This window comes from Cherax quadricarinatus, chromosome 16 (genome assembly GCF_038502225.1).
Source record: "Cherax quadricarinatus isolate ZL_2023a chromosome 16, ASM3850222v1, whole genome shotgun sequence".
Lineage (NCBI taxonomy): Eukaryota > Metazoa > Arthropoda > Malacostraca > Decapoda > Parastacidae > Cherax > Cherax quadricarinatus.
Genome location: NC_091307.1, coordinates 11,636,429 through 11,655,449, shown reverse-complemented (window position 1 = coordinate 11,655,449; position 19,021 = coordinate 11,636,429). Strand labels below are relative to the sequence as shown.

The 19,021-nt window shown below is 40.1% G+C and overlaps 1 protein-coding gene across 9 annotated transcripts in view; it reads left to right on the top strand.

Moving 5' to 3' along the window:
• LOC128688843 (uncharacterized) overlaps positions 1-19,021 on the top strand; it is an 87,195-nt gene that overhangs the window by 21,435 nt on the left and 46,739 nt on the right. The window contains exon 1 of one of the 9 annotated variants that reach the window (XM_070085414.1): positions 4,734-4,803. The exons of 5 other annotated variants lie outside the window; for them this stretch is intronic. The gene's annotated coding sequence lies outside the window, so the exon portion shown is untranslated. Of the gene's footprint in view, positions 1-4,733; positions 4,804-18,024; positions 18,134-19,021 lie in introns of those variants that run through there. 3 more of the 9 variants (XM_070085409.1, XM_070085412.1, XM_070085410.1) reach the window with 3 other exon arrangements.

Sequence of the window (19,021 nt, the reverse complement as noted above, 5' to 3'; positions counted from 1 at the left end):
TAGCAGGTACACTTCAGTCTGGGGAACACAAAGTGGTCATTGCAGTGATGTATAATCCACCACAGAACTGCAGGAGGCCAAGAGAGGAATATGAAGAGAGCAACAGAGCAATGGTGGACACACTTGCTGAGGTGGCAAGAAGAGCTCACTCCAGCAGAGCAAAGTTGCTGGTTATGGGGGATTTCAACCACAGGGAGATTGACTGGGAAAACCTGGAGCCACATGGGGGTCCCGAAACATGGAGAGCCAGGATGTTGGACGTGGTGCTGGAAAACCTCATGCACCAACATGTTAAGGACACTACCAGAGTGAGAGGGGAGGATGAACCAGCAAGATTGGACCTTGTGTTCACCCTGGGCAGCTCAGACATTGAGGATATCAAGTATGAGAGTCCCCTAGGAGCTAGCGACCACGTGGTTCTGTGCTTTGAATACATAGTAGAGCTGCAAGTGGAGAGAATAACAGGAGTAGAATGGGAAAAGCCTGACTATAAAAGAGGGGACTACATAGGGTTGAAGAACTTCATGCGGGAGGTCCAGTGGGACAGAGAACTGGCAGGAAAGCCAGTAAATGAAATGATGGAATATGTAGCAACAAAATGCAAGGAGGCAGTGGAAAGGTTCATTCCCAAGGGCAACAGTAACAACGGGAAGACCAGAACAAGCCCCTGGTTTACCCGACGGTGTAAGGAGGCAAAAACAAAGTGCAATAGAGAATGGAAAAAGTACAGAAGGCAGAGAACACACGAAAATAGGGAGATCAGTCGCAGAGCCAGGAATGAGTACGCACAGGTAAGGAGGGAGGCCCAGCGACAGTATGAAAATGACATAGCATCGAGAATCAAGACTGACCCGAAACTGTTGTATAGCCACATCAGGAGGAAGACAACAGTCAAAGACCAGGTGATCAGATTAAGGACAGAAGGTGGAGAACTCACAAGAAATGATCAGGAGGTATGTGAGGAGCTGAACAGGAGATTTAAGGAAGTTTTTACAGTAGAGACAGGAAGGGCTGTGGGAAGACAGCACAGAAGGGAACATCAAGAGGGAATATACCAACAAGTGTTGGATGACATACGAACAACTGAGGAGGAGGTGAAGAAGCTCTTAAGTGACCTTGACACCTCAAAGGCGATGGGACCGGACAACATCTCCCCATGGGTCCTTAGAGAAGGAGCAGAGATGCTGTGTGTGCCTCTAACCACAATCTTCAACACATCCCTTGAAACTGGGCAACTACCTGAGAAATGGAAGACAGCTAATGTAGTCCCCATATTTAAGAAAGGAAACAGAAACGAGGCACTAAACTACAGACCTGTGTCTCTGACATGTATTGTGTGCAAAGTCATGGAGAAGATTATCAGGAGGAGAGTGGTCGAACACCTGGAAAGGAACAAGATTATAAATGAAAACCAGCATGGGTTCATGGAAGGCAAATCTTGTATCACAAACCTCCTGGAGTTTTATGACAAGGTAACAGAAGTAAGACACGAGAGAGAGGGTTGGGTAGATTGCGTTTTCCTAGACTGCAGGAAGGCCTTTGACACAGTTCCCCACAAGAGATTAGTGCAGAAGCTGGAGGATCAGGCACACATAAAAGGAAGGGCACTGCAATGGATAAGGGAATACCTGACAGGGAGGCAGCAACGAGTCATGGTACGTGAAGAGGTATCACAGTGGGCGCCTGTTACGAGCGGGGTCCCACAGGGGTCAGTTCTAGGACCAGTGCTATTTTTGATATATGTGAACGACATGATGGAAGGAATAGACTCTGAAGTGTCCCTGTTCGCAGATGACGTGAAGTTGATGAGAAGAATTAAATCGGACGAGGATGAGGCAGGACTGCAAAGAGACCTGGAGAGGCTGGACATGTGGTCCAGTAACTGGCTCCTCGAATTCAATCCAGCCAAATGCAAAGTCATGAAGATTGGGGAGGGGCAAAGAAGACCGCAGACAGAATATAGGCTAGGTGGACAAAGACTACAGACCTCACTCAGGGAGAAAGACCTTGGGGTGACCATAACACCGAGTACATCACCGGAGGCACACATCAACCAAATAACCGCTGCAGCATACGGGCGCCTGGCAAACCTGAGAATAGCGTTCCGATACCTCAATAAGGAATCGTTCAAGACACTGTACACTGTGTATGTTAGGCCCATACTGGAGTATGCAGCACCAGTCTGGAACCCACACCTGGTCAAGCACGTCAAGAAGTTAGAGAAAGTACAAAGGTTTGCAACAAGGCTAGTCCCAGAGCTCAAGGGAATGTCGTACGAGGAAAGGTTAAGGGAAATCGGACTGACGACACTGGAGGACAGAAGGGTCAGGGGAGACATGATAACGACATACAAGATACTGCGGGGAATAGATAAGGTGGACAGAGATAGGATGTTCCAGAGAGGGGACACAGGGACAAGGGGTCACAACTGGAAGCTGAAGACTCAGACGAGTCACAGGGACGTTAGGAAGTATTTCTTCAGTCATAGAGTTGTCAGCAAGTGGAATAGCCTAGCAAGTGAAGTAGTGGAGGCAGGAACCATACATAGTTTTAAGAAGAGGTATGACAAAGCTCAGGAAGCAGAGAGAGAGAGGATCCAGTAGCGATCAGTGAAGAGGCGGGGCCAGGAGCTGAGTCTCGACCCCTGCAACCACAATTAGGTGAGTACAATTAGGTGAGTACACACACACACACACACACACCAACACACACACACACACACACACACACACACACACACACACACACACACACACACACACACACACACACACACACACACACACACACACACACACACCTACACACCTACAACAGGCCTAGTGTCTAATCGACATGTGCCTTGGACAAAATGGTAACTAACACCTACAACAGGCCTAGTGTCTAATCGACATGTGCCTAGGACAAAATGGTAACTAACACACACACACACGCGCACACACACACACACACACACACACACACACACACACACACACACACACACACACACACACACACACACACACACACACACACATATATACACACACACACACACACACACACACACACACACACACACACACACACACACACACACACACACACACACACACCTACACACCTACAACAGGCCTAGTGTCTAATCGACATGTGCCTAGGACAAAATGGTAACTAACTAACTAACTAACACACACACACACACACACACACACACACACATTGTGAATGACATAACGGAAGGGATAGACTCAGAAGTGTCCTTGTTTGCAGATGACGTGAAGTTAATGAGAAAAATCAAATCGGATGAGGATCAGGCAAGACTACAAAGAGACCTGGACAGGCTACAAGCCTGGTCCAGCAACTGGCTCTTTGAGTTTAGCCCTGCCAAATGCAGAGTCATGAAGATTGGGGAAGGGCAAAGAAGACCGCAGGCACAATATAGTTTAGATGGCCAAAGACTGCAAACTTCACTCAAGGAAAAAGATCTGGGGGTGAGTATAACACCGAGCATATCTCCTGAGGCGCACATCAATCAGATAACTGCTGCAGCATACGGGCGCCTGGCAAACCTATGGATAGCATTCCGATACCTCAGTAAGGATTCGTTCAAGGCTCTGTATACCATTTACGTCAGGCCCATACTGGAGTATGCAGCACCAGTTTGGAATCCACACCTAGTCAAGCATGTCAAGAAATTAGAGAAAGTGAAAAGGTTTGCAACAAGACTAGTCCCAGAGCTACAGGGATTGTCCTACGAAGAAAGGTTGAGGGAAATCGGCCTGACGACACTGGAGGACAGGAGGGTCAGGGGAGACATGATAACGACATATAAAATACTGTGCGGAATAGACAAGGTGGACAAAGACGGGATGTTCCAGAGAAGGGACAGACACAAGAGGTCACAATTGGAAGTTGAAGACTCGGATGAATCAAAGGGATGTTAGGAAGTATTTCTTCAGTCATAGAGTAGTCAGGCCGTGGAATAGCCTAGAAAGTGACGTAGTGGAGGCGGGAACCATACATAGTTTTAAGGCGAGGTATGATAAAGCTCATGGGGCAGGGAGAGAGAGGACCTAGTAGCAATCAGCGAAGAGGCAGTTCCAGGAGCTATGACTCGACCCCTGCAACCACAAATAGGTGAGTACACACGTACGTACATACGTACGTACGTATGCATATTTTTAAATTCCTATGTAACAGGATAGCATTATACCCATAGGGGTCAAATAGCATTATTTATTTATTTATTTATTTATTTTATAATTTGAACATACATACAGAGGTACAAAATAATACAGGTAAGAGCAGCATGCCAAAGCCACTTGTATGCATAGCATTATGGGCTGGCTTAAAATTAACTTAAGATTAACTAAGCAATGATGTAATCAGTGATAAAACATTATTGTAAACAGATAACAATAAAGCACAAATAAGTATTACAAAGACAGGTCATATGGTTGCATACATTGCTGTACATTCAGTAGAATGGAGTATTCTGTTAGGTAGTGTACTTCAATAATAACAAAGTTAGATTGGGTCTTAGGTTTAACATTTATGTGATATAATTATGAGAAACATTTAAGATATACAATTTATAAGGTTCAGTTATTCAGTATATATTTGGTTTTGGGTGAGTAAGTGATCTTTGAGAAGAGACTTGAATTTATAAACAGGTAGTGTTTCTTTTATATTTACAGGTAATGAATTCCAGATTTTAGGGCCTTTTATGTGCATTGAGTTTTTGCATAGCGTGAGATGGACACGAGGAACATCAAAGAGTGATCTGTGCCTTGTGTTATGGTCATGTGTTCTGTTGAGGTTGGCAAGGAGATGTTTGAGGGGAGGGTTAATATCAGAGTTAAGTGTTCTATGTATGTAATAGGTGCAGTAATAAGTATGGATGTTTTGTATGGTGAGTAGGTTTAGTGTTTTGAATATTGGTGGAGTGTGCTGCCTGTAGTGGGAATTTGTTATCATTCTGACTGCAGCCTTTTGTTGGGTGATTAGTGGTCTGAGATGGTTTATTGTTGTTGAGCCCCATGCACAAATTCCATAGGTGAGATAGGGGTAAATAAGAGAGTGATATAGGGCCAGGAGGGCTGACTGTGGAACATAGTACCGTATCTTCGATAGTATGCCTACGGTCTTGGAAATTTTCTTAGAAATTTGCTGTATATGTGTATGAAATTTGAGTCTATTATCAAGGTGGACTCCTAAGAATTTTCCCTCTGTTAGCTTTGTGATAGGTGATCCGTTTATCGTTATGTTAAGAGGGGCATCTGTAGCTCTGTTACCAAACTGAATGAAGTAGGTTTTGTCAATGTTTAGTGTAAGTTTGTTAGTCCTCATCCAGGTAGATATTTTCTGTAATTCGGTATTTACAGTATTGGCTAGCATGACTGGGCTCGGGTGAGAGAAGACGTATGTAGTGTCATCTGCAAATAGTGTGGGTTTGAGTAATTGCGAAGCATTTGGTAGGTCATTTATGTATAGGAGAAAGAGAAGAGGGCCAATGACACTTCCCTGTGGGACACCAACTGTAATTGGTTGTGCGGAAGAGTTTGCCTCATTTGTGTACACATATTGGCTTCTGTTGCTGAGGTATGACTTGAGGTAGTTGAGGGAGTGCCCTCTTATACCATAGTGTGACAATTTTATGTGGAGCAAGTCATGGTCAACTGTATCAAAAGCTTTACGCAAGTCAATGAAGATCCCCAGTGGGACTTCTTTTTTCTCTATTGCAGTGTATATATGTTCTAGCATGTGTATAATAGCATCATTAGTATTTTTATTAGGCCTGAATCCAAATTGGCAGGGGTTGAGTATGTTTTGGGAGATGAGGTAGGAGTAGATTCGTTTATGAATTAATTTTTCGAAGATTTTTGAGAGAGGGTGTAAGTTGGATATTGGCCTATAGTTATTCAACTCTGTTTGGTCTCCTCCTTTATGGATCGGGGTGACCCTTGCTATTTTGAGAACTGTAGGGAAGGTGGAGGATTCAATGGATTTGTTAAAGAGTGTTGCAATGATTGGTGATAGCACTAGTGACACTTTTTTGTATATAAATGGTGGTAAGGTATTTAAATCTCCTGCCTTGTTTTTTAGTGTGTTGATAATAAGGGAGACTTCGTATGGGTTAGTCGGAGCTAGGAACAGTGTGTTCGGGTAGTTGCCAGTGAGGTAGTCATTTGGTGGGGTATCTGAGCTTGGGATTTTATTGGCAAGGTTTTGTCCTATAGTGGAGAAGAAATCATTGAGTCTGTTTGCTGTTTCTGTTGGTGGGAGTTGGGGTTCATCTGATTTTGCTAATTTTATTTCGCTATTTCGTGATATCTTTTTTGTTCCTAGAATTTCTGATAGGGTTTTCCAGGTCTTTTTTATATCACCTCGTAAGTTGGATAATCTGTTCTCATAATACAATTTTTTTGCCCTTCTTATCAGGCTGGTTAGGATTGACGAGTAACGTTTTGTTTGGTCTCTGGTTATGTGACCCATTCTGTACTGTTTTTCGTATAAGTGTTTTGTATTTATGGATTTGAGAATGCTGGGTGTTAGCCAGGGACTGTTCAGTCTCTTAGCTGTCATCTGTTTAGTTTTTTTAGGGCAGTGCTTGTTATAGAGGTATTGGGTCTTTTTTAGAAAATTATTAATACATTCGTCAATATCTGTATAGATTTCTAGCTCAGTGTGCCAGTCAATGTTTGTTACTGCTGTTGTGAAGTTATTAATGGCTGCCTCATTGTGAAGTCTGAAGGTGACTTTAGTAGTGTCTTGGGGTAATTTACCAAGAGTTGTTATGAGGAAAGTAGGGTAGTGGTCTGTGGTATTATCTGTGATTATGCCTGATTTTAAAGGGGATATGGTGTTGGTCCAGATGTGGTCAAGTAGGGAAACACTAGTCTCTGTAACTCTTGTAGGTTTTGTTACTGTTGGTAGCAACATGCAGTTACTCATTGTGTTTGTGAATTCAGTAACGTGTGGGTCCTGGTCTTGCAGGAGATTTATATTGAAGTCACCTGAGAGTAGTAAGTGATCTTTGTTCATGTGTGCATCAGTTATCATACTTCCTAGGTTTTGACTAAATTGGCTAATGTTTGACTGTGGAACTCTGTAGATGTTTATCAATGTGAGAGGTTTTTGTAGGTATTTGGATTTGAATTTAGCTATTATATATTCCCCATGTTCATCCCTTGTGCAAGTATTAGTGATACATTCTAGTTGGTCTGAGTAGTATATAGCTGTGCCACCCCCTTGTTGGTCTGGCCTACAGTTGTGTATGGCTGTGTAACCAGGAATGGCATAGACATCAGTAGTATCAGGCTTTAGCCAGGTTTCAGTTAGTGTAATGATAGACATATTGGCATGCAAGGAATTTAGTAATGCTATGAGGTCATCGTAATGCTTGCTTAAAGATCTGATATTGTAGTTAAAGACAGTTATGTTGTTGTTGGCTCTGAGAAGTGCCTTTGATTGTTCTGCAGTGTAGTAATTACAGTAACTGTTTGATTCATTTAAGTCATTAAATAAGAGGTTGGTATCAGGATCAATGCTTGTAATCATAAGATTTGTAGTGAATCTATAGTTAGAATTAAGTATAAAACAAAGTAAATAGTCTAAAGCTAAAAAATAGCACCTGAATTATTTAACAAATGTAAATATAATGAGGAAAGGTAGTTTTTTTAAAGCTAAAATAATGGAGACAATATAATAGGGACTAAAAATAATTTGTGGTGAACAAATAAAGTGATCATCAAATAATGGAGCTTGGGAATATGATAGTAGGTAGTACTTTAAAGGTAATTCTTTAAAGTTAGAATTAGGGAAAACAATATAAAAGGGACTAATATAAGTTGTGGTGAACAATAAAGTGGTAATCAAATAAATGAGTTTTGGAATATAATGGCAAAATTGTGAACTTATTACAAAAAAGTGCCCAGGATAACGTAAATAGTGACGAAAACCCAGATGACCCACAACCTTCGACCTCTGGTGCTGTGCCGGCTTGTTCACATTCACCTTCGCCTGTACCAGGACGAAAGAGGAAACTATTTGGTCGTGTACAACACCCTGATGATAGCAGTGATAGTGATAGTGATAGTGATAGTGATTTCAAGGTCATTGAAAGCAGTTCTAGTGACAGTGAGAGTGAATATTCCCCAGTGAAGCGCCAGTATGTACGACGTAGCATGCGGTCTGGTAGTGTTTCATATGTTGTTCCAAGGGGAAGGAGAAACTCTGGGAGCACATCCCGTGGCCCAACACCACGACCTGATAGTGAAGATGACGATATTGTAACGATGGGTATGAATGGTGACAGTGAGGGAGGAGGCAGTGGTGGTGATAGTGAGGGTGGCACGGCCCATGTGGCACCATCACCGGGCCACGCTACTAGCCACGCGGCTGACTCAGCAGAACAACCAGCCTCACCCTACCCCACACTGCCACAACCTGCACCACCACAACCTGCACAGCCACAACCACGGTACAATATCCAGACCCCACCAGCAGACCGCATCTGGGATTGGCAGGACGGTGACGAGTTTGTTCCCAGTCCCCATGACTTTGATGAAACACAAAGTGGAATAAAGCCATCTTGTCCACTTGGGAACAATGCCAGTGAACTGGACTGCTTTGAGTTATTCTTCGATGAACCCCTGATGGACATCATTGTCAGGGAAACCAACACATACTGTGAATACACCATGGCAAATACAATTCTCTCACCAAAATCACGGCTACACAAGTGGAAGGAGACAACTGTGGCAGAGATGTACCTGTTGTTTGCCACAATAATGCTTATGCCACATGTGTATAAGCACACTGTCACCACATACTGGACAACAGATCGCCTGATTTCAACTCCAGGTTTTAGTGACATTATAGGTGTCAATCGTTTCCTGATACTGTTGCGTATGTTACACTTTTCAGACAAAACCAGGCCTGACAGAAGCGACAGGTTATATAAGATAAGAAATGTGTTTATGTACCTGAAACAAAAGTGCTGCATGTATTTTTATCCCTTCAGGAAGCTTGTTATTGATGAGTCCTTGATTTTATTCAAAGGAAGACTCTCATTCAAGCAATATATACCAAGCAAGAGGAAACGCTTTGGTATAAAGCTATTTGTACTGTGTGATTGCAGAAGTGGTCTTGTTTTAGATATTATTGTGTACACTGGCAGTAATACTTTGAGAGATACCATGAAGTTATTGGGTATCTCTGGTGATGTGGTTCGAACAATGATGGAACCATATCTTGGTAAGGGGCATATGTTATTTACTGATAACTGGTACACAAGCCCCTTACTCAGTGATTTCTTGCGAGTGAACTTGACAGACGTGTGTGGCACAGTGCGTGGTAATCGCAAACATATGCCAAGGTTCGACGCTGGCACTCACAGAGGTGAGGTGCAAGCCTTTGCTGCCAATGACATCATGGCATTTCGGTGGCATGACAAACGTGATGTCACATTGTTGACATCAGTTCACACAAACGAAATGGTACCCAGTGGCAGGGACAACAGAGAGACCAATGAACCCATTCTAAAGCCTGCAGCTGTCATGGACTACAACCTCAATATGCGCTTAGTGGACAAATGTGACATGCAGATTGGGTTTGCAGACTGTGTACGCAAGAGTTATAAGTGGTATATCAAACTTTTTTTCCATCTTGTTGATATCTCTATGCTAAATGCTTATAACATATACAAGTTGAAGACCAACAAAACACCAAAATATGGTGAATTTTGCCTGTCAGTAATCAGACAAATAATTGCAAAGTACAAAGGAGCAACTCCTGCAATAGACCAGCGCCCACAGACGTCATCTCGTTTGAGGCCTGGTGATCACTACCCCATACAACTGCCTCCTACTACTGCCAAGAAAAATGCTCAGAAGAGGTGTTATGTATGTATGCATACCACAAAACGCCCACAAACACGCAGAGACACTCGTTTTATGTGTGAGGAGTGTGAAGTGCCCCTCTGCATATACCCATGTTTCAAAGAGTTCCACAAGCTGCAGCAGTTCTAGGAACGTGCTTAGTGACTGTACATATGTATATATATTATGGAACAATAGTAATAAACATTGTTTTGTATTGTTTGTGTAAACAAAGTGTATACACAAACTAATAGTGATAAAGTTTGTTCTGTTATTGTGTTGTAAATAATGAGTGTATATTTGAACAATGCACCTTACATTGGTCTCACAGGCCACATAAGTTACCTGGAAAAGAAAAATATTGAAAAATGCAAGAAACCTTTGAATTAGAGTAAATAAAAGAATACCGGGTGGGCGGCAGTCGCCGCTGTTGCCATACGCACGTCGATTTCTGCAAACTTTGCGGCTCTATATCTCGGTAAGTACTGATGGCAAAAAATTTTTTTTTAGGCTTAAAACACTAGTAAAAATATTCCTAACATTTTCATAAGAAAAAATAATTTTTTTTTTTTTCGAATATTTGGCGACATAGAATGACAGTTTCAGAGAGGGCCCTGAAACAGTCAAAGGGTTAAATGGACAGGTAAGAACGATGAATAATATTAATTTGGAGTAAGATTTGACTTGTAACACAAAATTATGAGCAATTAACCCTTTCAGGGTCCAAGGCCCAAATCTGGAGTCACGCACCGGTGTCCAAGAATTTAAAAAAAAAAAAAATTTGTTATTTTTTCTTATGAAATCGTAGAGAATCTTTTTGTGAAGGTAATAAAACAAAAAGTACGAAATTTGGTGGAAAATTGACGAAATTATGCTCTCGCGAATTTTGATGTGTCAGCGACATTTACGAATCGGCGATTTTGCCGACTTTGACTCCCATTTTAGGCTAATTACATTATTCCAATCAACCAAATTCTTAGCTATTTCACTAGTATTACTTCTATTCTATCGATTGAGCACAAGAAATCGCCGAGTCAACTGTTTCAACTACAAAATAAAGTGATCGGAAATTGTTAATTTGGCCTATTTAACACAAAGTTCAAAATATTCCAATTTCAAAATAGGGTCCAGAATAAACAATGTAGGCATTCCTGGCACTAAACTAACGTTTCCTCTGTTCATTAGTTATGTTTTGAGGCTTTACAAATAAATTCCATTTTGATTTTTTATTCACATAATGAATTTTTATTCACACCAAAAAATAGAAGATTTACTGTTATGCAATACTGTAATAATTGTATAAATATCATCACCATATTTGTGAATGTATATTAGACCCACCAGCTGACGTGTATTAGACGTGTGAGGTCGTTTGTTTACTCTTGAATATCGGCAAAAATTTAACATTTCCGCTACTTTGAGCTCAGTTTCAAGCCATTTCCAGTGCTAAAACCAATCAAAATCATCTCTATTTCTGTAATATGTCTTCCATTCTATCAAATGAGACCAAGAAATCGCAAATACAACTATAAAAAACATACGAAAAAACACTGCAAAGTTGCTGTTTTAATTGAAAAATCATGATTTGTTTTTTTCTCTCATTATACACAGTGTGCTGCAGGATCTGTTTTATGTGGTGCACACATACCACATAGATGTATTCTCTCATATCTAGGCCCAAATGTACCACTCACAGTTTATCAGAGTGAGCTGAGCTCATGGCGTAGATCTACGGTTTGGACCCTGAACATAAAGCCGTAGATCTACGGGACGGACCCTGAAAGGGTTAATAGCAGTAAGAAAGAAGTATAAAGTATTGGAGGTCGTTGGCAGTAGCCAGTGATGAAAAATAAAAAAATAATAATGCACAATATAATAGTAACGTACACTATATGCACCACACGTATATATATATATTAAGGGCACTTATCTAATCTGTTACAGAAATGTCCGCTTTTCTAAGGAAGGTAGAGAAATCATGTTCGTTTGAGATGGTATATTGTTGTCCTGTTGATGTTTTCCTTACTAGTATTTTCCCATCTCGCGTGAAACACTGATGTATTTTGTTTTCCTGTTTAAGTTTTCTCAGCCTGAACAGAAGGTTTTGACGTTTTCTTGTTAGACACTCATTTATGTGCACTCCTATTTTCATTGTAATTGCTGATTTAATTAGGTCGTTTCTTTAATCGTATGAATGAAGTCTGATCATTATACTGTGTTTACTACCTGGTTTTCCTAGCAAACGTGTGTCTTTGATTTCATTGTTTTGCACGATGACTTGTACGTGGTCCTGTATTATCCTGATAGCAGTTTCTTTGCACTGTGCTTGGGTTATGTCACTAGGAATGTGTGGACTGTTTATTATAACTGCATCAGACAACTTGTCTTGTTCAGTTTTGTCGTCTTGGAAATCAAGGTATTCATTTAGTCGAGCGTGCATGTTCTGATTCCAGTCCTTGATTGCTTCTTCAACCTTCATATTTATTGTTGTTATTTGTTCAGTGTGACTGGCTAGCTGCTTTCAGAGTATTTTCTGTGTCAACACTTCCCGATGTAATCTTCTCTTCAAGGTTTTGGATCTTGTTCTCGAGGTTGGTTATCTTGGATTCTCGTCACTCGAGTGTTGCTTTGATATCTTTGACTTCGTTTTCTAGAGCAATGATGTAGTCCTTGATATTGTCAGGAATAATCATACCTGAGTTATCATTCAAATTCAAATTCAAAGTTTATTCTCTATAAGGATTACAATGCTGGGTTTACAGAAATTTTATTATTGTGTGGTTTACGTGTTGTAAAATAGTGATTACAGAGTGTACCACTAGAACGCTTAGCATGGCTAGGCATTTCGGGCAGACTTAGTTTTATTCTTAATTGTAAAATATTACAAATTATGAGGTAAGTTGGTATTATGGCTAAGTGACTAAATACTAGTTTGTGAGTTTAGCAATGTGAATGCTTTTGTTTTGGCACAGTACATAGTTTCAGTGTGGATTCATTATTTTAAGATTGAGATTAATATTTCTGTTTATGGTCAAATGTGTGAGTGAGTGTAAGTGTGAACCACCAGGTGGTATTCGTGTAGTTAGTTGACGGGGTGTATCAGGGAGATAAGATGTTTTCTAATGGTAGTTTTGAAGGTGATGAATGTGTCTGCAGTTCTAGAGTTCTCAGGTAGGGTATTCCAGATTTTAGGGCCTTTGACATACATTGAATTTTTGTAAAGGTTTAGTTGGACATGGGGAATGTCGTAGAGATGTTTGTGTCTGGTGTTATGCCTGTGGGTTCTGTCACAACTATCAAGAAAGCGTTTTAGGTCAAGGTTGATATTAGAGTTTAGGGCCCTGTAGATGTAGATTGCACAGTAGTAAATGTGGATGTACTGAACAGGGAGTAAGTTTAGGTCTATGAAGAGTGGGGGGGGGGGTGTTGCCAGGGATGGGATTTAGTGATTATTCTTACTGCAGCTTTTTGTTGGGTTATTATTGGCTTTAGGTGTGTTGCTGCAGTTGATCCCCAAGCACAAATAGCATAGGTGAGGTATGGATAAATAGTGGAGAGGATCCCAACCGTTTTGGATACTTTTTTGGTTACATGCTGGATATGGGTGCTGAAATTCAGGTTGTTGTCAAGGTATAAGCCTAGGAATTTGCCCCCATTATTTCTGGTAATTAGCGTGTTGTCAATCTTAATGTTAATTTGTTCATCTCCTGCTCTGCTACCAAACATAATATAGTAGGTTTTGTCAGTGTTAAGCGTAAGTTTATTGGCTGTCATCCAAGTCGATATTTTGATCAGCTCCTCATTCACAATGGTGTTGAGGGTGGCAAGATTAGGGTGAGAGATGACATAAGTCGTGTCGTCAGCAAAGAGAATGGGTTTCAGGTGTTGGGATACGTTTGGAAGGTCATTGATGTATATGAGGAAGAGCTGGGGACCAAGGACACTTCCCTGCAGAACTCCAGTATCAATTGGCCGTGTTGCTGATGCTGTGTCTTTAATGGTGACATACTGATACCTATTAGTAATGTAAGATTTGAAATAAGCAAGCGCATGGCCTCTTATACCGTAATGATCAAGTTTGTGGAGTAGGATGTCGTGGTCTACTGTGTCAAAAGCTTTTCTTAGGTCAATAAAAATTCCTAGTGGATATTCCTTATTTTCCAATGCTGTGTACAGCAGGGGTGAATCCTTTGAAGGGAGTGGAGTTGGAGGGGGAGTCAGCCATGTTTGTTGAGGTTGTTCCCTGGGTTGCGGTGGTGAGGGGGGTTGATGATACACCGGCTTCCTGCTGGGTAGACAAGTTGAGTTCTAGGGTCCTTCTGTTATTCTTTTATTACTGATGTTGTTTCTTCTGCGATATCCTTTCATAGTATCACTGAAGTAGATACTGTGTAGCTATGGAGGAGAAGGCTTGTTTTCTCAGAGCTTAGGTTAAGTGGTTGTCTGGCAGCGGAGGCAGTGTTTGGGTTAGCAGGGCTGTCTTCCTTAGATCTTCTAATTTTGTCAAGATTTGGGTTTCATTTTGTGGTCTACGTGGGTTCATGTAGTTGTACTTTCACTTAGGCCATCACAAGTTTTGATGAGCGATGGTTTTTTGAGGAAGAAGAGCTGGTAGGATGCCGCTGCCACATTAGTATGCTCCTCACTTAGTGACGAATTCATTCACCGACGTGGTCTTAGGAATGGAATTCCATCGTTAAGTGAGGAGAGGTTGCGTATCACAGATAATATTCTAAACAAGATAGTGTTGTAATCAAGATGGTGTTGCAGACAACAGTGTTGTAAATTAGTTTTGTAAATATACTGTTCTGTAAGATCGCTGTAAACCAAATGCTTCTCAATTACTCAAACCCACACTATTTGCTGATGACACAACATACGTCTTCTCCCACCCGAGCCCAGTCACGCTAGCCAATACTGTAAATACCGAATTACAGAAAATATCTACCTACATGAGTACTAACAAACTTACACTAAACATTGACAAAACCTACTTCATTCAGTTTGGTAACAGAGCTACAGATGTCCCTCTTAACATAATGATAAACGGATCACCTATCACAAAGCTAACAGAGGGAAAATTCTTAGGAATCCACCTTGATAATAGACTCAAATTTCATACACATATACAACAAATTTCTAAGAAAATTTCCAAGACTGTAGGCATACTATCGAAGATACGGTACTATGCTCCACAGTCAGCCCTCCTGGCCCTATATCACTCTCTTATTTACCCCTATCTCACCTATGGAATTTGTGCATGGGGCTCAACAACAAGTAACCATCTCAGACCACTAATTACCCAACAAAAGGCTGCAGTTAGAATGATAACAAATTCTCACTACAGGCAGCACACTCCACCAATATTCAATACACTCAACCTACTCACCATACAAAACATCCATACTTATTACTGCACCTATTACATACATAGAACACTCAACTCTGATATTAACCCTCCCCTCAAACATCTCCTTGCCAACCTCAACAGAACACATGACCATAACACAAGGCACAGATCACTCTTTGATATTCCTCGTGTCCATCTCACGCTATGCAAAAACTCAATGCACATAAAAGGCCCTAAAATCTGGAATTCATTACCTGTAAATATAAAAGAAACACTACCTGTTTATAAATTCAAGTCTCTTCTCAAAGATCACTTACTCACCCAAAACCAAATAAATACTGAATAACTGAACCTTATAAATTGTATATCTTAAATGTTTCTCACAATTATATCACATAAATGTTAAACCTAAAACCCAATCTAACTTTATTATTTTTTAAATACACTACCTAACAGAATACTCCATTCTACTGAATTTATAACAATGCATGCAACCATATGACCTGTGTTTGTAATACTCACTTGTGCTTTATAGTAATCAGTTTACATTAATGTTTTTCACTGATTTCATCATTGCTTAGTTAATCTTAAGTTAATTTTAAGCCAGCCCGTAATGCTATGCATAGTATAAGTGGCTTTGGCATGCTGCTCTTATCTGTATTTTTTTTGTACCTCTGTAAGTGTGCTCAAATTATAAATAAATAAATAAATAAATAAATAAAACATGGGTTATAGTTTACAGTTACTACTGTGCAGAAATTGGGTCTTTACATTTAACAGTACATACAGCCTACTGTATGTACACCACTGAAGAAATAAGGATTTGTTGTGCAAGTTGTTAGTTTGGGAGTTATTAGCATAAATAGCTCATTAATTTTAGTTTTGTAGTATGTCTGGGCCAGTCAGTGCTTAGTAATTAGTCGTGTCACACACTGGCTGAATATATACAATAATGGAGGCAATGTTAAGTTATGTTAGGTTATTTTAGATTAGGTTTTAGTTTCAAAGCCAGTTTAATATTTTACAATTCAAACCAGTATAATTGAAGTCTGAAATCACCTGAGTGGCAGTGATAAACTGTCACAGATATCTTTATTGTAGAAACATTTCATCTGCACTACAGGCATTTTCATTTGAAAGTGTTAATGTATAATAATTGTCTGACACAGCAACATCATGAAATCTTGCTCTAGAGAATATCTTCATCAATTTTATTGCTAACCACTGACCTAACTTATTGGCATAACCTACTTCCAGTAGTGGGTTATACCAATTGGTGCACCTCTCCTCTAGTTCTTTTAATTAATATACATGTAATATATTTGTTTAATATCTATACAGTGGACCCCCGGTTCGCGAAGTCATCGGTATCCAATAAATCCGGTATCCGAAGCATTATATCGCAAAAAAATTGCCTCGGTTCCTGTTACAAAACCCGGTATGCGATACGATTCGTACGAGACGTGTCCACGTGTGGCCTGAACTGCCCCGTGTGTGCCAGTGTTTACAAGCCAGCCAGTGTGCGCGCATCTAAGGATACATTTGGTACATTCCATATTATCCATATTACCACTGGTTTTGGTGCTTGTTTCTGCAAAATAAGTCACCATGGGCCCCAAGAAAGCTTCTAGTGCCAACCCATCAAGACCAAGGGTGCTAATGACTATTGAAATGAAGAAAGAGATAATTGCAAAGTATGAAAGTGGAGTGCGTGTGTCGGACCTGGCCAAGTTGTATAGTAAATCCCAATCAACCATCTCTACTATAGTGAGCAGGAAAATGGCAATCAAGGAAGCTGTTCTTGCAAAAGGTGCAACTGTGATTACAAAACAGCGATTCCCCTTCTAAACATTAAAAACTTCGACATTCTCCCCTCCTCCCATCCCATCAATCATCACCAGATCTTCATTAAAGGTAAGTGTCAATTATTCTATTATGATTATTCTGTTGTTATTATTGTTATTGTAATTATTCTATTGCATTAAACTTAATATTTCATGTGGTAAAAGTTTTTTTTTCATACTTTTGGGTGTCTTGCACAGATTAATTTGATTTCCATTATTTCTTATGGGGAAAATTGATTCGCTTTCCGGTAATTTTACTTTACGATGAGCTCTCAGGAACGGATTAATAACGTGAACCGGGGGTCCGCTGTATTTCTACAAGTACATGTACATGGTATACAGGCCTAGCTGACATCAATGATATACTGTACTACTATTTAGAAAGCCCCTTGTTATACAGAGCGTTTCGGGCAAATTAGGTCAGTTTTGTCCCAGGATGCGACCCACACCAGTTGACTAACATCCAGGTACCCATTGTACTGATGGGTGAACATAGACAACCGGTGTAAGGAAACACGTCCGATGTTTCCACCCCTTCGCTGGTAATTGAACCTCTGTATTCAAATGAAAAAAGCCTGCACAGGCAAAATACAGTCAAGATACAGTACACCATTGGTGTACATATATTCATCAAGATGAGTGCTGTTATTGCTAAGCGAACAGAAGCATCAGATATAAAAGAAATATGGCCAACGTCTCCATCTGCCCTGGATTTGAACCTGGGTCCTTTGGTATAGAGCAGCCATTTACATCCAGCTTACATTTAGTTGATGAGCAGCTCAATGTCTATTCTTTTATCAGAAAGAGGATTTATATACTTTGATAAACAACTATTACTAATACTATATTAATAAACATAGTAAAACAGCAGAAAATTCTTCAGAATAAATGATGAAGCCAAAGATCATAAATTTAGTGCAGACAGAGGTGTTACCAAGAGATACATATATTGCTATCAGATAAAGACCCTGAGATAAGATCACAGTAAGTGTTAGTTTGTGAGTTGTCTGGACTACAACAAGAACTGCACAAATCAGTGACTATTCAACCTGTCCTCACAGCACTTGTATATTGTAATTTTGTACTGTATATACATTTGATCTCAGTAGTTTGTGGGGGTTAGGTTCCAGGTGATGTGAATCCCGAAGTCGTGGATAATAGGAAATTTCACGTAGAAATTAATTAAATGTGTTTTGGCTTTGTGTCTTTACATAGTGCCTTAATCTGCTTAATAGAGTATTGACATTTGTAAGAAAGAATAAGTCCATTTGGAATGAAATATGGTGATTATTTTTCAATATTTTCCTCTCTTATCTGCCTGGAAAATTAAGTCTTCTAGCAATTCTGCAGTTGGTTCATCATCATTATCATCATCATCTGACAGTACATTTACATCTTCCTGCTCATCTTCAAAGCTCTCATCTCTCGCTCTCCTTATCAGATTCAGTTTTCTGGATCTGGCTCTTTAAAGACTAAGGAAAAAACTGAGAAATTATTCACCACAGTAGGCCATAATTTACCTCAGCTTACATTTATTGATGATTGGGGTACTTCATCCCATGACACTTTTTTCCTGCATAAGTGCATTTGCAGTGTTAAAAACATAGCAGAACTCTGGCACTCTAGTTTCTGAACTTTCATCTGTTACTGCAGTGAGTGTTTATATGAGTTTGTGTATGAAGTAGCACTTAAATACCTTAATTAATAAATCTTTGATCCAGTGGTTGTATTACATATGTTATATTGTGAGATACAACAAAACTTGCACATTTGAATCCAGAAACTACAAGGTTTCAGGATGAATTCATGAATTATTAAGAGTCAGGAACACCTTGAATGCATGGGCCTTCCTGGCTGGATATATCTTAATTGAAGGAGTAAAATAATGCTTGAACCAATTAACAGGATTTCAGTCATCCATGCTGCCTTGTTAACCACTAAAGAACAGGCAGAGTGTTTTT